The 17,750-nt window shown below is 41.3% G+C and overlaps 1 protein-coding gene across 1 annotated transcript in view; it reads left to right on the top strand.

The window, feature by feature from the left end:
• gabbr2 (gamma-aminobutyric acid (GABA) B receptor, 2) overlaps positions 1–17,750 on the top strand; it is a 197,413-nt gene that overhangs the window by 164,886 nt on the left and 14,777 nt on the right. The gene's annotated exons all lie outside the window — the stretch shown is intronic.

The following is a 17,750-nucleotide window of genomic DNA, read 5'->3' as shown; positions in this document are numbered from 1 at the left end:
ATACAAGATTCGCATAAAACTGATGATGTACTGTATGTGATTTATCATTGCAGTCTTTTTATAATGCCACTCAGGCTAATTAAAGTGCCACTTTTGCTTCTCTAAACTGAATCGTAACACGTTTGCATTTGTCGTTATTTGCACATATGCACACATACACACAAGTTCTTCAATAAATACATACATATGCAGTTTACATTCATGCTCAAAACGTACTGTTATTGATTTGTGCTCAGATTAAATGTGGTGCCATGTCCTCAGAATGAGATTCACGTAGTCGCAAGAGCCTGATTGGATTGGTGGATCGATAAGGTGGCAGAGAAATGGAGAGATGGGAGAGCACAGGGAAGAGAGAGAGCTCGAAAGAGAGGGAGAGAGATGTATTCGCTGTTCTTCATTACACCTATAAAAGGAAAGAAATGAGAAGTGGCAGCGAGGGAGTAGTAGCATTTTGTTGCAGCGCAGTCCCAACTCAACTCTCAAGTACTTTGCATTAAGCCTCTCTCAGCATGTGTAATGTGGCGCAGCAATGAAATTAAAATGTGTAAATCTTAACATATTACCAATGCACATGATGGAAGAGACAATTTATCAATACGGCCGTGGAAAAGTGAAGCAGAGCTGGATTCCATCTGCAATGTGAACTTATCGCACACGTTTACGTTGAGCTGAAACGGAGGCGCTCAATCAAAGTGGGACACATTTCAGGTGAGCAACACAGAGAGGGACAGGCAACCCATCAGAGGGCTCATCTGTCTGAGATAGCTGGGTATAATTAACAAGGCTTGAGTTTTTAATTAATCTACCTCAATCAGAGAAGTTCTATTCTTACATTCTGGACTAAATTTATTCAAGGACACACTCAAACAAAGTCCTCAGGCGGCTTCCTTTCTGTCTCCTCACTTTGTTCTTACTTTTTCACATGTGTCACAGTTGTTTGTTCTATACTTCTATACTTCTGACTTTCTTCATTTTTTATTCTTTGTTTCTTTTTTTTTTTTTTCACTTCATTCAGATAAAATGATATGATCTAAATCTGGCTCTATCTTCCAATTGAGAAGAGAGTGAAAATATTGCACCCTATGTGTTTCCAAGAATATTGAAGTCACAGCCTTGCCTGCTAAGGAATGCACCAACCCTGCAGTGCCCTCCAATGGTGGGTCTGTGCCCAGGGACAACGTTGGTGGCACCTGCTGGTGATCCCAATAGCCAAGCTCAACCAGCTGAGCCCCGAAAACAAGCACCATCTGACCATCTGACGATAATAATAATCTCTATGTGACACTGCCAGCTCCATGTGGCCTGGACAACAGAAAGGCGCCACTGCTCTGCTTTGCTGGAGCGTACTCTTTCTCTTATCGTCTCTTTCCCGTTCAATAGTTTGATGCTATATTCGGTGGATAGTAATCACTCCGTGGATTTCTAGGTGAGGACTTCAAAAGTGCTACATTGAAAAGTAAATCCATAGAGTAAAATTTAAAGGAGTCGTTAGGAGAGCTTCACATCGTTCACATCGCTCTTCATGTAGCGTCGCGCCTGTGGCAGGACACCATGAAGGAGGCAGCTGCTCCCATCCACCCGCCCAAAAACACATCACGAATGCCTGATGTGTGCCAAAGAGCAACATGACACTTCACAACACTGCTGGAAAAATGTTTTGTGGAATGAGGCTGCTGATTTGTGGAGAAGAACATGTATTACGATGTATAGACATGGTGTCGTGGTGACTCTCTCGCCCTGAAATGAGGATATCTTCAGTTTGGGCTCTTCCTATGTGGAGTTGGCATGTTCTCTCTCTGTGTGTAAAGTTTCCTGCAGGTGTAAGCAGTAACTGTAATACAGTAGGCACAGTACGATCTAAAGTGGCTTAGCTACCTTAGAGCCAGGACAATTTACCATCTTTGAATAGAAAACAATTCAACCAGACAATGAGCCGAATCGCTTCTTTAGTCCCTCTTCAACGTATATACAATCAGCTCAAATCCTTACTGTTTTATAATTATGAAACAATATATTCAAGGTTCAAATAGACTGGCAATACAGTTTTTATTTGTATTTCTTAAAAAGAGAAAAATCGTGTGTGTTTGCTGATTAAATGCATCAATAGCTTTTTGTGAAGCTGCACATGACACTCTAGATTTTCTACAACAATTTGCTCTAATTGCTGCCCATCCCTGTTGAAAGCATGTATCAGCAGAAAATATAAAACACTGCTTGTCTATAAAGCCTTTGTCATGTGCTTTGATGTCCTTTTTAACTAAGAATTTTATTTGCATGTGGTTCCCTTTTCAAATGGAACAGGGGAAATAGTCGACAGCAGAGAGGGAGAGACAGTTGGCTTGTTTCTTGAGTTTTACCACAGGTGTATTAGGTTGGAAAGAAAAATTACTGAAATTGGATAAATAGAAGGTGTGTAGTTGCAGAGAGTGTGCGCAGCTACAGAATACTCTTCGGACTGAAGCACTACCTGAGGTGTGTGTTTCAGTGTCCTAGAACAAAATGAAAAGGAAGCTCAGTTCAATGTTAAATACACCAGCCTTCACCTTGACAGCAATCACCTTGCAAAAAAAAAATTAAAAAATTGAGTGTGGTATTTATTTTTATATTTTTTTCCCAGCAGACGATATGACTGTGCCTTAAAACACATTTTTAAGATAGAGTTGTGTTTTTCCCTCAGATGACACATGTGCTTGTTTTTAGCCCTCGCAGAGCTCAATATTTGTTCTGCCTTAAGCGAGCACAAGTATTGTAAATCATTCTCATCTTCCATTTTGTAATTTGTGGCGATTAGTGTTCGTGATTAGTGTATTGTTCATGTGTGTCGGCAAACCAAACACGCTCATCCGCGTATTGCAGTGATCAATGCTCCACTCTCAGACCATATGTCACCTGCACAACTCAGGTGGGAATCCTCCTCGGGGTGTGATTGGTGCTGCTGCATCATTCTTGGGAGCAACTGGTTGTTGTCCTTGGGGAGGCAGGCCAATGACAGTTGAAGTAATTGACTGTTAAGCTCCTATGGATTTCCTGCCTGCTGTTGATGTAGCAGAAGGCTGATCAACCTCTACTGTACTCACACTGCTGTTTATACATGCTATCTGCCTTAGACATTCGCATTTTGCTTCAAACACAAACATTGTAAGTTGATAAAGCTCTACTGGCTTACATTAAAGCCTACCTAATTTCCAATATAATTTCCTCTGTACAAAGTGCTTTAAGATTGTTGAATGAGGCGTTGTTGTGCTTTGTGCACAGTCAAAGATATTGAGATCTGAATTGGCATTTTGTTTGTGTTGCTGCTTCTCCTTGGGCACCAGTGGCCCACCATAAGGTGTTGTGTTTGTCAAAGCCAGGCTTTAGCTAGGTGGAGAGATGCCCCTGGGAGTGTCTGACTCACCCAAGCCTGTGTGGATATGTGCATGTGTGTGTCTCCTCCATTCAGAGGTTGCTAGGTACTGGCAGGGCTGTCATATTAGGCCAATGGCATTGAACTCATTGTGTCAGTTGCTGGAGGCTGCTATTGATGCTCCTATCATATAACTCTCTCTTCTTGGCTCTTAGTGCGGCACACAGTTTGTGCTCCCGCCCCTGTTTGCCCCCGACACGTGTGTGTGCACGGGGGGGGGGGGGGGGGCATTTGCATTCGTGCGTCTGAAGCTGGGCCTGAGAGTGTGAGTATTTGTACATGTGCCTAAAACTGCGTGAGCGTGCCTCTGTCCTGTTATCCCACTGCATCGTGGAGCTCCTGCAGAGCACTTCTACATTTCTGCATCATTAGGTCTCTCCCTCAGGTCGATCACCAAGCCGGACCCTGAAGGCAATAGGCTGAGACCAAGAGAGGAAAAAGTTGCAAAAGGAGCAGATTTAACAAGACTGTCCTGGGGAGGAAAGAATTAGAAGAAAGGAGAATGAGTGAAACAGGTGCAAAAGGAAACACAAGGAAATAAACGGTTATTAAAGACCACAACATTGATCGAGACGACAGAAGCTGACATATTCTACAATACAGGAATACTGCAAATAACGTAGTTTATATGTATTTCTCCTCTCTTTCAGCTTTGAAAATGTTCTTTTAATGCAATTGCCACTAAAGTGGAATAACTGTGTCTGCGCTATTGTCCTTTCATCTGCTGGGAGACCTTTATCAAAGCAAGAGATCACATAAGGTTACCATAACACTGCCCATTTCACTTGCACCAAGGTAATATTGCTCTGCAAGTTCATGTACAGCAGTAAATGGAGACATTTGTGGTACTGTAGGTCCAGAAACACCAGACTTCTGTAAAAGGAAGGGGAGGTGTGAAAGTAGCAAGGTAGCATGCAACCAAACAAGCCATTTACAGGCCTGTGGATGACAGGGCATGGGTGTGCGTGTGCGTGTGCGTGTGCGTGTGTGTTTGCTCTAGGGCGGATCACTTTTAATGACCTGTGTTTTGTGTTATTTGCCTCTCCCACATCTACAGCAGTATAATAAATGATAGATGGGTAGTAGCAAAAATAGAAAAAAAGAAAATCAGTAAACAAATATATTTAAATTATTTATAGCTTAAAATAATTGACAAAAACAAACAGAAAAGCGAAGTTGCTACTAATAGAAAAAAGTCAATCACCTCTCACTTGCCATTGGAAAGTAATATTCACCAGCATCCTCTAACTATGTTAAACATCAAGACAGGATGGCATTTATTAGCTATTGTCCACATATAAAACAAGTCTGATTTAAGAGAAATTAGGAGTCCAATATAACAATGGCAGGGATTGCAATCAACAAGTAGTAAAAGAGGCTGGCTTAAAGACAGTTATTAATTTTCACCAACTGAGAGCGGTACACTGTGGCTCACTCGTGAATAACACAGCCAATTAAGCAGCCACAACTCAGGGCTTCATGGCAACTCCGAGCCTCAAAGGACTTAATTACTGTTCTTGGTTTGCAGGGACAGAGGGAGCGGTAGAGAGAGCAAAAGACATATAGAGATATATTCCCTAAAAGAGCATTGTGTCTTCGGCCTCTCCTGGAAGTACAGAGATTCCTCTTGCTGACTGTTATGCATTGCGGGTGATCAAATACGACGGCAGTGTGTTTCCAGAGAATAATGGTCTTCGGCTGTTTGTTTCTTCTAATGGGAAAATGCCTAGTGGAGAATTTCCCCACCCAATTTCCTCCTGTATAAAGGATGAGATAAATTAATATTTGCAGGAAGGTTAAATAGGTCATTTATAGTCTGCAATTTTGTTGTGTTGAATCGCTGTTGCATTTGATGTTATTAGGTGCGGCAGCTGAAAGTATCTGCAAGCAAATTAATTAATTCTGTGAACATATTGCGCTGGCTTGTGGCGGGCTCAAATACAGTAGGCCTGCGTGTTCAATTAATGTTAAACATGGCAGATCATTTCCAGGGAGTGTTTCCTCAGGTAGATTTCATAGGATATACTAGGATGGTCTTATATCAGACAGTGTAAACAACCAAGGAGAGTAAAGACGACAAATGGAATTGAGTCAGCGTCTTGCATGTTTGTTTGACAATGGATAATGGGAAATTGTGTAAAGCAGTTAAAATGGGAGTTGATTATTATTAACCGAATGACGCTGGGCTTTTATGTCGTCGTATTTTGTTTTAAAATGACTATGACCGGTTCACAATGAAAGGAAGTGGCACCAAAGGCCCGTCTGGCATTAGGCAGAGTAAATGGCCCTGAGGAGAACAGAAGGGAAGTGAATGCAATAAAGAAGATCAGTGTAGTGGGTGCAATAATGAAAAGGAACCATGAAAAAAAGGTCATCAATGGAAGTCATTTTTTGGAACGCCAATCAGGAGCAACTGTAAAATTATACATAGAAAATTAGATTTACGTGTTTGTTGTCAAAATGCAGCACAAAATTGTACCGATTAAGTGGTAATCATTCCTTTAGTTAAACAACTTCACGGAGCGACCTGACTGATGATCTAAAGGGACACAGAGGGCCTTTTTGTCCTGCAGAGGACTGTACCTGCAGATAAGTTCTGGAATCATTAACCACTGACCTGACTGGCAAATTGGAAAAAAGAGTCCAAAATAAAGATTTTTTGAAGCGCCGCAGCAGAAAGAGGGATAGCTCCAGAGAACCTCAGGAGAAAGAAAAAGAGAAGTACCTGAGGGTGAGGTGATGTGTGAGAGTAACTTGTCATATCAGATGGCTTATCCTCGGTTCCCCGTGCCTTCTATTTGTCACGAAATCACCTGAGATTTACGAGCTTCTTCAGAGCTACAAATCCTGATTGTGGCCCTTCCGATAAAGAATGACACCCAGGCGTTAAAAGGGTGTGTTTGTGGGGACTGAATGATTTTATCTCCCTTTGGATGATGGGGAGGGCCCTAAGAGAGAAAAATGTAGACCGCAAACTCAATTCACATCACAATGTTTATGCATGCCGTGTAGAGGCGGCAGCGAGTTAGCGAAGCAGCAGCTTCAGTCCTCCATCGGTGTCTGCACATGATGCATTCGAGCGCAGTACTGAGCACTTTGAGTGTTTGAGCGCTGCGAGGTGACTGTGTTGTAATTGGTGCTGTATAAATAAAACTGATGAATAGAATTCATCGCCACTGTCTTGGCAGTGCTAACAGCCCAGTGTGCACGCGGTGGATGTACGCACATCAAATGGAGGAGAATACACCTGGGGCTAGAGTTACACATGCAGAGCGTGAACTGGGATTTTGTTCTATGCAAACAGCTGACAGATCAAAATAGAAACATGGCGGTAGTGCCAGACACGTGAGATGAAATAAGCTGCTCATTGCTCAACTTCGTTTCTTATTGCTCATTCTTTAACCATTCGCCATGTTAATACAGGTACACCAACCCTGATGTAAAGTGGACTTTGACAATGATTGCAAAATGTTATTCAGAGTAGACCATGAACAACATATGAGATTTTAGTGAGTGAAACATTTTTGCATGAAAAAACTAACAAAAAAGAAACAATACACGTGGCAGAAAAAAAGTCTTTAAATGCTAAAAATGTAACTGCAGCTGAAAAACATACTGAGGTTTACAAATCTTCAAAGACTACAGCTAAATGTATACAGCTAAAAAGATGTTATCCACCATATAAATCGTGAAGACAGATAACACCGTCTCGAGTGCATAGAATGATTTTATGTATGGATGCGTATTGAAGTGATTGTGCATGTGTGGCTTTTGTGCAGGTACTTTGGTTTCCTCCCAGAGTCTATAAGCATGTATTTGAGGGTAATTGCTGACTCTGAAATGTCACCTAGTGACAGACTGTGAGCTATCCAGGGTGTAACCTGCTCTTGCTCGTAGTTGGCTCATTATTGGACACTGAGAAGCTGCGAGCCCTCACTGTATAAACAACCAACATGATGCTGCTCTGTAAACCACCGCATGGGCTCAGGAACACTTCCACAAGTTAAAGTTGCATCATGCAAAGAAGAAGTCATAAAATACAGTTTAAAAGTGCCACTGTCAAACAGCAAGGTTTCACAGTAAAATGAAAACTTTTGCAAAGATGATTGAATACAATGGCAAGCCAGGATTCTTCATCAGACATTAGTGGGACAGCAGTTACACAGACGCTTTTTGTCGTGATCAAGATATCAGCTTGACACTGACGCCACCTCAATGACAACTTAACAAAAATCTATCAGTCCACATAAGTGAAGTTACTTTCAGAACAAAGTTGTTTTGAATGAGCACGCCACTTCACGGTCAATCATCTGTCTGTGACTTACATGCAAAAGCCTGCATCCCCCTTCAACCTGATGCTTGTACAGAAATCCACAGCTGTGCTCAAAAACCCCCAATATAAAACATCGTTTTCCACCTCTGCAGCAGTGTACTATCATATCTCCGAAGAAGTGTTCCCTCCTCCCAGCAGTATACAAATCTCATTAACAGTATTCCCACTACTCTGGCTTCACAACCACCTCCCAGGAAATACATGGAATTCCCCAGTGCCGCACAACCTTCCATAATGATGCAGCAACGGCATGAGGCAGTTACCGCCGCCATCCAGCCCTGAGCGGCTCGATGTGAAGGCATTGCATTATGACAGGGAGTTACGTTAAAGAGCAGCCGCCATAAAAAACAGTTGGAGCCTTTGATAACAAAAGCCTCAGCTCAACATCGAGCAGACCGCCAGGCTATACCGCAGCATTTGCATATTCTAATGAGCCCAATGTTCAGGGTTAGCCGCTTACACTAATGACGCGTTTAGCTCCTAATAAATCAGTTAAGGCAGCTCCCCGCTGGAGCCAAGGGAGCTGCACCTTCGTGTGTGTGTGTGTGTGTGTGTGTGTGTGTACACGTTTCATTAGGATGTAGCTTTGTGTATCGGTTTATGCAGGTCATTATGTTATATTTTTATGGCAATGCATAGGTGAGTAAATAAGTTGGTGGAGCACTTATGAGTCTATTTTAGTGCCACTAAAGAGCATTTCACTGAATTCAAGTCTATGTGTGTTGGTTTCACATTTGTGTGAACTTAATCTGTGAATGTGTCTTCTGTCGATTGAGCACGCTCGTATGACAATGTGAAAGGCTAAAGGTCTGATTTACTAAAAAATCCTGTGTAAAGCGTGTTAAATTGTATGCTCAAGCAGGTTTTGCTTTCAGTTTGAACATTTGAATCCATATGAAGATTTTCAGTCCATTAGTGCTTGTTAGTAGAGGAAGTTATCAAACATATTGGAGAACTATTAAATTTTAATTTTTTTATATATCCTAATAAAAGCAAATAAGGGAGCTGATCTGTCACAAAGTAAAACTTTAGAATAAAGAACGACGGAAGAGATTGCAACAAAAGTCACATAGGAAATGCCTCTCACCAAAATAACAACATCTCTGCCAAGAGCAGCATTAAATACGCCTATAATTATAAATAATATAAAAAAAAAAATTCAGAACTAGAACAGTTGTGTGTTGTAAATGAATCTATTAGCATAAACACTTCAGACAGAACCGTGAGGGATCCAGTAGATCAGGCCTTTAATCTGTCCAGTGTCACAGCCCCGTTATCTGACCTTCCTCATATTTCTTCAAATCATCTTCCTCCTTGCATTGAACCTTTTAGTCAAATATTGATGCCTGTAACTACAACGCGAATGACAAGTAAACGTACACAGCGTGTTTGCTCGTAAACCAACTGCACCTTTTGCATATTTTGTTGCCGAACTCTTGCAGGAAGCCCAAAACATATCATATGTGAGTATTAATTTGTTTGCCACCACTGCTGGCAGTGCTGACGGGAGCGCCGAACTCCGAAGCAAACGCTTTATCGCAGGACTGGGATTACAGCACATTTCTGCTGTCTTTGATGGTGTGGCAGCGTGCACGCGTTCTGCTTCGCAGCCATCAGATGCTGGCAAAGCCTCAAGAATGTGATTCTCAGGTAAAACGCGGAACTTGACACACATGCTGAGGAATGGAGACGATCTCAGTGGCGCAGCGTACACCTGCTTTACAACCTCTGCCGCAAACGAGAGGAAACAAACAGGAGCTGCTGTACTCTGGATTCACACAAGTGAATTCCATTCAGTACAAAGAGGAAATGAACTGAAAGCCAGCAGGTAATTTCCCTCTACATAAAGCTACCGTTTGTTTTCCTTTTGTGAGCACTGGTGGGTCAGCCGTTATCTGACCAACATGAATCACGTCTTTGTCGAAACATTGTTATGCCCTTTTTCTTGCAGAGAGGCAAACAACAGGAGGAAAAATCATTTCACAATTTCATCATGCCACTGCCAATTTGGCCCTGTGGTGGTTAGAAGGTCGTTGGGCCATGGTTCTATCAGAGGGATTAGTCCTCAAATGGGATTACAGGCTTGTATTATAAAAAATAAAAAAAGGAAGAAAAGAGGATGGATGCTCAAGCAAGCAGGAGAGCAGAAATATTCAAATGCAGACAGACACATTTAAGTGAAGAGATCATTTCATCTTCATTAGTGGGGAAGTGGAAAGGAAGAGGGGTGGAAACTGAGTAGGGAGATGTAGATTCTATAGTTTAATGAAGATGAAAGACTGGGGCAATTGAAGAATGAATGCATGTGTAGATGTTGCATTAAAAAAAAGCAAATTATCAGTCCTCATGGGGTTTTTTTTTTGTCTGTTACTTCTATTTATTTTGAGAGAGAGAGAGAGAGAGAGAGAGAGAGAGAGAGAGAGAGAGAGAGAGAGAGAGAGAGAGAGAGAGAGAGAGAGAGAGAGAGAGAGAGAGAGAGAGAGAGAGAGAGAGAGAGAGAGAGAGAGAGAGAGAGAGAGAGAGAGAGAGAGAGAATAATATCTGTGAAAATGCACTGGGGTGGAATATCCCAGTCACCCATCTGGTGTGACTAAGACACTACAGTAAAACACATACACAGGCTTTCTCACCCAGAAACATGCGTGCGTGCGCGCACACACACACACACACACACACACACACACACACACACACACACACACACACACACACACACACACACACACACACACACACACACACACACACACACACAGTTGGATGATGTTCACGAACACACTGAAGTTAGATGGCTGACACAAACGTGGCTTGGAGTGCCCGTGGCATCGTGCCGCTCTGCCACCAATGGCCCCTGCGCATGTAGGTCATCCTCAGCTGGGGGCACGACGCCCCGTCCTTCCCCTCCATTCTCCTCATTCCTTTGACTGCTTATCTAGAGCTCCTTCTTTTGACTGGCTTGTTCTTCCTATACTCAGAGCACAATAAAACTGATTATCGACATCACGCAACATAACAGCAGATTTTTATTTAAAAAAATGACAGCTACAAAATGTGCACAATCTCCATGCAAATCACCTTTCTTTTTTTTTAACCGAAATGTATGAATTATGACCTTTCTGTAACTTGGTAAGACTTGATGCAGATATTATCTGTAGACGATAAAGATCAGTCAATGTTTATTTTCCCCCTGGGGGCGCAATTAGATGCAGTGAGATGAAAAACAAAACACAAAACATTCATACATGAGACACCAATATTCCAGTTGCATCCAGAAGGAAGCAACTGGAATATTGCTGGAGTGTTTTACCAGGATCAGTCTGCACTGACATCATTCTGTGCATTTCAATGAGTCTTTTTGCAAGCCGAGTCCACGTGGGCTTCAAATGTCAGCACATTAAGATCATCAAGAATTGCTCTCAAGAATTGTTGTTGTGCAGTGGTTTACAAAGTAGCGTCAACATTCAAATTGAGGTAAATGTATTGTTAAAATAGACGGCACCGGTTGCTTTTTCAGATTGTTTTCCAGTATCCTGACTGCAGCAATGAGGCAGAGCTGCGGGAATCAACCATGATGTTTGTTTATTCCAATATATATATATATATATTGTTTATGCCATACAGAGAGGGATCAAAACTTACATTTTCATCTAAATGGTTCATTATTAAAGATAAATCATAAGCCTAGAATATGGTCATGCTACAAATTATTTTTATATTCTGAAATGTAATCTTAGTAACTTTATCATTAAGACCTTAGAGAAATATTTCATGTGCAAGGAGACATCTCAAGATCAAGTAAACAGATACATTTTGAAGTAACATGCCATAAAGTTAGGAATGCATGAAAATCCTAAAGTGCATATTGAGTTTATGTTATCCAACATTATCAGATGAACTGGAACGTTCTCCTGGAGGACTTTATTTTTTGCTTTCTGAGCCCCATCAGGTGACTTGTGATGAGTCACACAGTGTTTGTCATCAGCTGCTAAAGTTGTGCTTCTCATCAAGTGATCAGGTGCTTTGCTGCTGTCGCATGTACATCAGTGTCAAGAACAGAGAGCTTTTTATTAATATCATTGCCTCCGCAGGGAGGCTGAGGTGAGACTCAAAAGCAGAGCTTCTCGCCATTATTGTGTTTATTGCGGAGAGATTCGTCAATACACTGCAGGTTCTAGTGAGGACTTCTGTGTGAAAAATCCTATTAAAAAGCAAACACAAACAATAAATATCCAGTTTCGCTTCAGCAATTTTCTGCATTTGCAAAGCATGTAAACTGCAGCCTGCCATTTAGTGCGCATGCTGCACACTAACAAGATTATTGTCAGTTTGCGCATCACAGTCGAAGCATTTTCTTTTAAGATTTCACGCCTTACAAACACATCTTCATTTTTTTTTTTTTCCTCTCATGATGTGTCAGATCTGTCATCACAGTCTAGTATACAGGTAAATTAAAATATGGTTCTTGTTTTGTTAGTCAACATTTCCTCTCTTTTAGATTTCCAGATCGCCTGCTGGAAGCAGTTTGAGCGTACGTGGAGACATGTCACAACAGGTTTGGTGCCTAATGCCTGTTGTCTCCATGTAACGCACAGACGGACAATAAATTAGACAGAATAGAAACATTACAACTTTTGCAAATTCATTTTAGTCAGAGGAATTAGAAGTTTGAACTGAGAAAATCTTTAGGAGATTCTCAAAGATTCTCAGAGAACACCCAGACTGGGATTGGGGGGGAACGTGCAAACTCCGGCACACTGTTCAGACCATGACTACTGAGCAAGTCTTATACTTTCCAACATATCTTGCGTATATTTCATCTTCCGGTCTATGTTCTTTACATTTTTTAATGATTAACTAAGCAATGCTGTACATGAGACTTTGTGCTTCCCTTCAATTCAACAACCAACGCTAAGAATATCTCTGTTGTAATGTGTTAAGAACTCCCAGTGTCACACAGAGTAATGTGTTTGTGTGACATATCTATTAGGCAGTCCTGTGTCTGTGTGGTTTTCTGCTTGTCTGTGCCTAGGAAAACAGTTGGCAGGCCTGCCTCCCTGGGCATCAGCAAACCGCAAAGCCACCTGGTGACGCCCAGCATGTCCCCAATCACTGATCAGTAGAGAGGAGGAAAGAGAAGTGAAAATCTGGACTCCACTGTCACATAGCTTGAATAATACTCACTGGCGAGTAAACGGGCTGCTGGGAAAATATGCTCAAATTCAATTAATATTCTCAAAACTAAGCACATTATTAGTTACCCTTGAACAACATTCAGTTGTTACAGATTTTATTCAGACATCCATTTTATAACACATTCATAAGAATTAAGGATCATGTTGATATATATATCCACACACATACAAATGATCATGCAGATATGCGCACAAACATACAAACATCTGATTTGCAGAAGTTCGAGTAACAAATTATAAACATTTGTGCGTGTGTGTGTGTATATCGACATGATCATTCATTACACACGCACACACACACACACACACCCTTTCATGTGGACGATGGCCAGAGGCTGAAATAGAGTCAGAACAAGATCCATATCAGCAAACAAGCCCTGGTGACACTGAGGGCGACACAAAGTCATGGAGTCACTTTTGATTTTGGCTTTTTGTAGCTTCTAAATTGCTTTCTAAAGGACTTTTAATAAGGGCTGCTGAGTTGACATCATGTCGAAACCCTACATTTTTCAAACGCGTCATACATTTTAAGTATTAGGTAAATGTAAAAAAATAGAAGATGTTTAAAAAGCCAAAAAATGATGAGTTCAACTAGTAAAATACCTAAGCGGTTGGCATTTCCACATCTTAACACTTAAAATACAAATATGATTTAATTGACCTATCTACCTATTACAGCTCTATTAAAAAAACATCAAGGCATAAAGTCTAAGACTTTCGTGGCTCTTTTTATTTTATACAAAAGGTCCAACCTTGTTGGGTGCTCACCCCAAACATGACCAACCAAACCTTGTTCATAAGCTTTGACGTAGAGCCTGAAACACCAAACAGGCAGACTCATTTTTCTTTCACCAGTGTTTTGAAAGCAGGAACAAACTTTAATCCGATTCTGTCTTTGCGGGCATTGAAGCAAATATGTCTCACCACTCAGACAGATCTTTTTTTATTTTTTATTTTTAAAGCTAGACATCTTGGATGTATTCATCCATTTCCTTGACTTTTTCTTTTCATAATTCTTTCTGATGTACCCAAATGCCATTTACACCTTCTAACAACTGTCTTCCTCAGAGAATTTATTCTTTCTATTGAAGGGAGTAAGATCCACAAGAGCCATTTCTCAATCCATCGCTGCTGCATATCATTCCGTTCATTTTACCTGTCATCAATCCATCCACACATTTTGCTCTCTCTTCCCACCCTTCATTTCTTACTCCCTCTTCCCTCCATCTTACCTTCTATAGAGATCCATCTATCTATAGACAATCCTCCAGCACTGTGCCCCACAGTAGCCCTCCCAGAGTGATCCCGTTAGAGGGCTAATGCTGTGAAAAATGACAGTGAACCGGCACTTTTACCGCCATCACCGCCACTTTCGGGCCGCCTGCCGCCTACAGCCCTGTTGCCTGGCAACTCCCCAGACAGCTTTTCTCCAAAAGGCAAGAGCTCCTGTCTGCTTTGCCGCGATAGAGACCCAAGCCTAATAAGCATTATATCTCATTTTGTCTTATCATTTAGTTGTTAGTGACACAAGTTTGCTCGGAGCTGCGACTATGCAAAGAGCACTGATGCAGAATATGTCTCTCATTTTGAATGAATAAAATGATTCGCGAGCATTGTTGTCGGAATTAAAGGCTGCTCAAGCAAAAACATAAATATACATAAATGACAAAGATGCAGATAGTGCAGTAATGCCATTCAGTCAGGGGAAGAAAAAAAAAAAGCTCTGACCTCTTTGCAGAAACACGCTGTGAACATATAAATATCACGTGCACCTGTCGCCTATAAAGCGAGCTGATGGCTGGGCGCTGCTTCGTTGCTCCTTCAGATCTTTGTACTGAGTGAAGGCAAAGAAAAAAACAATATAAGGATTTTTTATTTTTTTTTATTTTTAAATGAGTAGAGAAACATAAATGCAACTCACATTTCAAGACATCAGTGAGTCATTGGAAAGTTTGATGACTGAGGAACTTAAAGTTCTCGCAGGTAGTCAGTTTCAATCTAATTCAACACCGGTGGAAGAAGATGAAACATTACTATCATCCGTGGCTGTTCTCATAAGCTTGTGAAGTAACAAAAGAAATTTTGAAAAAATGTGTTTTGTCGCCTCATAAAGTGTTTGGGTTCTTTCTGTTTGTCTTTCGGCCTCTCTCAGTATTGGTTATGAAGCATTGTTGTCACTATTCACATGTTAATGTGAAGATTATTTATTTTCGGGCACAGATGTCCATTATATGAACGAAGATAACTGAAGATGTTATGAGGTTATTACGGTGTTGCGTCTTTAAAGAAATAAAAATAAATTTATTTTCGGATCTATTTATTTCCACTCCATTCTATTCTGTTCTTCGATCTATTCATCCATCTTCTAAACCACTTTATCCAGTTTTTTTGAGCTGATCATAGCTGACTATGGGCCAATCAGGGACCACCCAGGATACGTCACCAATCTATCACAGGGTCTCACAGATCGTGGAATTTGGAGGGTTTTAGAGCTTCTCATCTGATCTTTTATTTCCAACAACTAATCTGACCTATTTTTCGACTAATAAAATCTGTATATGAATGTTTTCCCAAAAAATATAAACATTTTGCAATATAGTCGCTGAGGTATGAATTGTCGAAACAGAATTGCATCAAAATGTCTGTCTTTATCATGTTGTTGGTGACACATGCGATGTTTAAACACCATATATAGTAAGAAAGATAGTGGGACTGCAACCTCCATGTTGCACCGTAATTTGTGGAGTTTGCTGTGGTGAACAGCTTGCAAATTGATTATTTTGATATTTACAGACAATATAGAGCTGAATCACGTCCCTGAACCAGCGATAAATCGTACAATCTGCCTCTTCCCAGATTTTCAGCCAAACAGGATTTCTCAGGCATCACTGATGGACAGGTTTTTCTCGAGCTCACTCGCCGCGCGTAGGACGAAAATAGGCTGGTTGTTTTTTCTCACAAGGAAGTTACCTGTAGGTGTTCGATGGAAATGTCACACTTGAGTCTTGGGGTGTCTTTTTTGTACTGCGTCAACTAATTGTGGTTCGTATGTGCGTCATCTCCTGCCCCACTTTCCCGTGTTTCCACCTCTTTTATGGCTTTTAAGGCAGAAACCCGGCTCCTTTCAGTCCTTCACCCAGAGCGAACGAGAATCCAAATCTCACATCCCACCCAGAAAATGTGCCGACATGAGTGACGCGAACCACGTCGTTGCTACAGGAACTCTCTGAAGGGGTTACAAGGGGGCTTTGACAAAGTGTGTGAACTGACTGCCACCGCAGCAGTCTTCACTGTTTAATGTGTCTCTTTTTTTAAGTCATCGCAGGTTTTGAAGATGGTGGAGAAGTTGACTTCATATCTGAGATATGGGAGATTCTGCTATTTTGTTTGGGGGGGGCTGTCTTTTTTTCTTTTCTTTTTTTTTGGCAAAATGCTTTAGTAGTCATGTTGCAGACGGGAGTGCTGTAAGACAGCAAATGGAAGCTGGGCAAAATGTGAAAGTCATATTTCCAAAGCAAAGACATGGGGCTTTATGCTGAGAAAGTGTGCTATAATAGAGCATGTGAAGGACGTCTAGAAATGTGATGATATGGGTTCAATTTCATTCATCTCTTTTGGATGAATCACTGCAGCTCTTTAAGCAACAAATTTGCATTTTAAGTGTTCATCCTATAGAGACTGACTGATGTAAATCCATCAAGGTCATAAGGGAAACTCTGAATAACTGAAGAATTCATTATTATGAGCTGAATACAGAATTTGCAGTTCAGAATGACTCTTGTAAGAGGTATCATGTGGCACCAGGAAGTCGATGTCGATATGCTGGTGTGTGATCATCAGTGCTTCCGAGCCTTCACTACATCATACACAACAATCACTGAAGTATGAATGAGGTAGCTAATATAGAGTTACAATATATTCCCTCTCTTCATCTTATCTAATCTTTCATTCTGTTTTCATAGAAATTTGATTCTAAATGGAGGTTCAGCTAATCCAGGACAGTACGAGGTGCCTGTACACACACACACACACACACACACACACACACACACACACACACACACACACACACACACACACACACACACACACACACACACACACACACACACACACACACACACACACACACACACACACACACACACACACACACACACACACACACACACACACACACACACACACACACACCATCTGCTGACAAATTAGACGTCTTTTTTGTAAATAAGCCAGTGGACACACACACACACACACACATGCACCAGTACGCACGCAGACACACTCGCCTAAAGAGCAACATGGCATTATGCCCGGCCTCGCCCCAGGAGTCTCACAGTTGATATATTGGTGTGGCCTCAGATGAATCCATGCAAGCCCAGCTAAAGCTCTGATTAAAGGCCTTATAAAGCTCTGCGCAGCAGAGAGAGTGGAGGGGAGAACAAGAGGGGTGACGTGTCTCTGCGTAATGATGACCACCACAGGTGCTAATCCGTGCCACAAGTCAAATGGAAAGAAAGCTTCAAAAAAATAAAAAAAACCAGGAGACCCGTGAAGAGTTTGGAAAGATTGTGTGACAGAGATGGTTTGGGAAATTAAAATGAAAAGAGGAAATGTAAATCAGACTAACGAATAAGTGTCATTAGCTGTACCCATGAGCATCCTCAGTGCAGATTCTTTTTAACTTTGGTCGGCTTCGGAGAGGTTCATTGGCCATGATGGGGAACAGTATTATTACACACCTGGATGTCTGATCACTAATATCCTTCAACAGTCGGTCTTTGTTCTTGAACCTGAACCGCCTGCAGACAGAGATGTG

This window comes from Lipophrys pholis (assembly GCF_963383615.2).
Source record: "Lipophrys pholis genome assembly, chromosome: 17".
In the NCBI taxonomy this organism is placed as follows: domain Eukaryota; kingdom Metazoa; phylum Chordata; class Actinopteri; order Blenniiformes; family Blenniidae; genus Lipophrys; species Lipophrys pholis.
The sequence above is the reverse complement of the archived record's forward strand: the minus strand, read 5'-3'. Positions and strand labels throughout refer to the sequence as shown.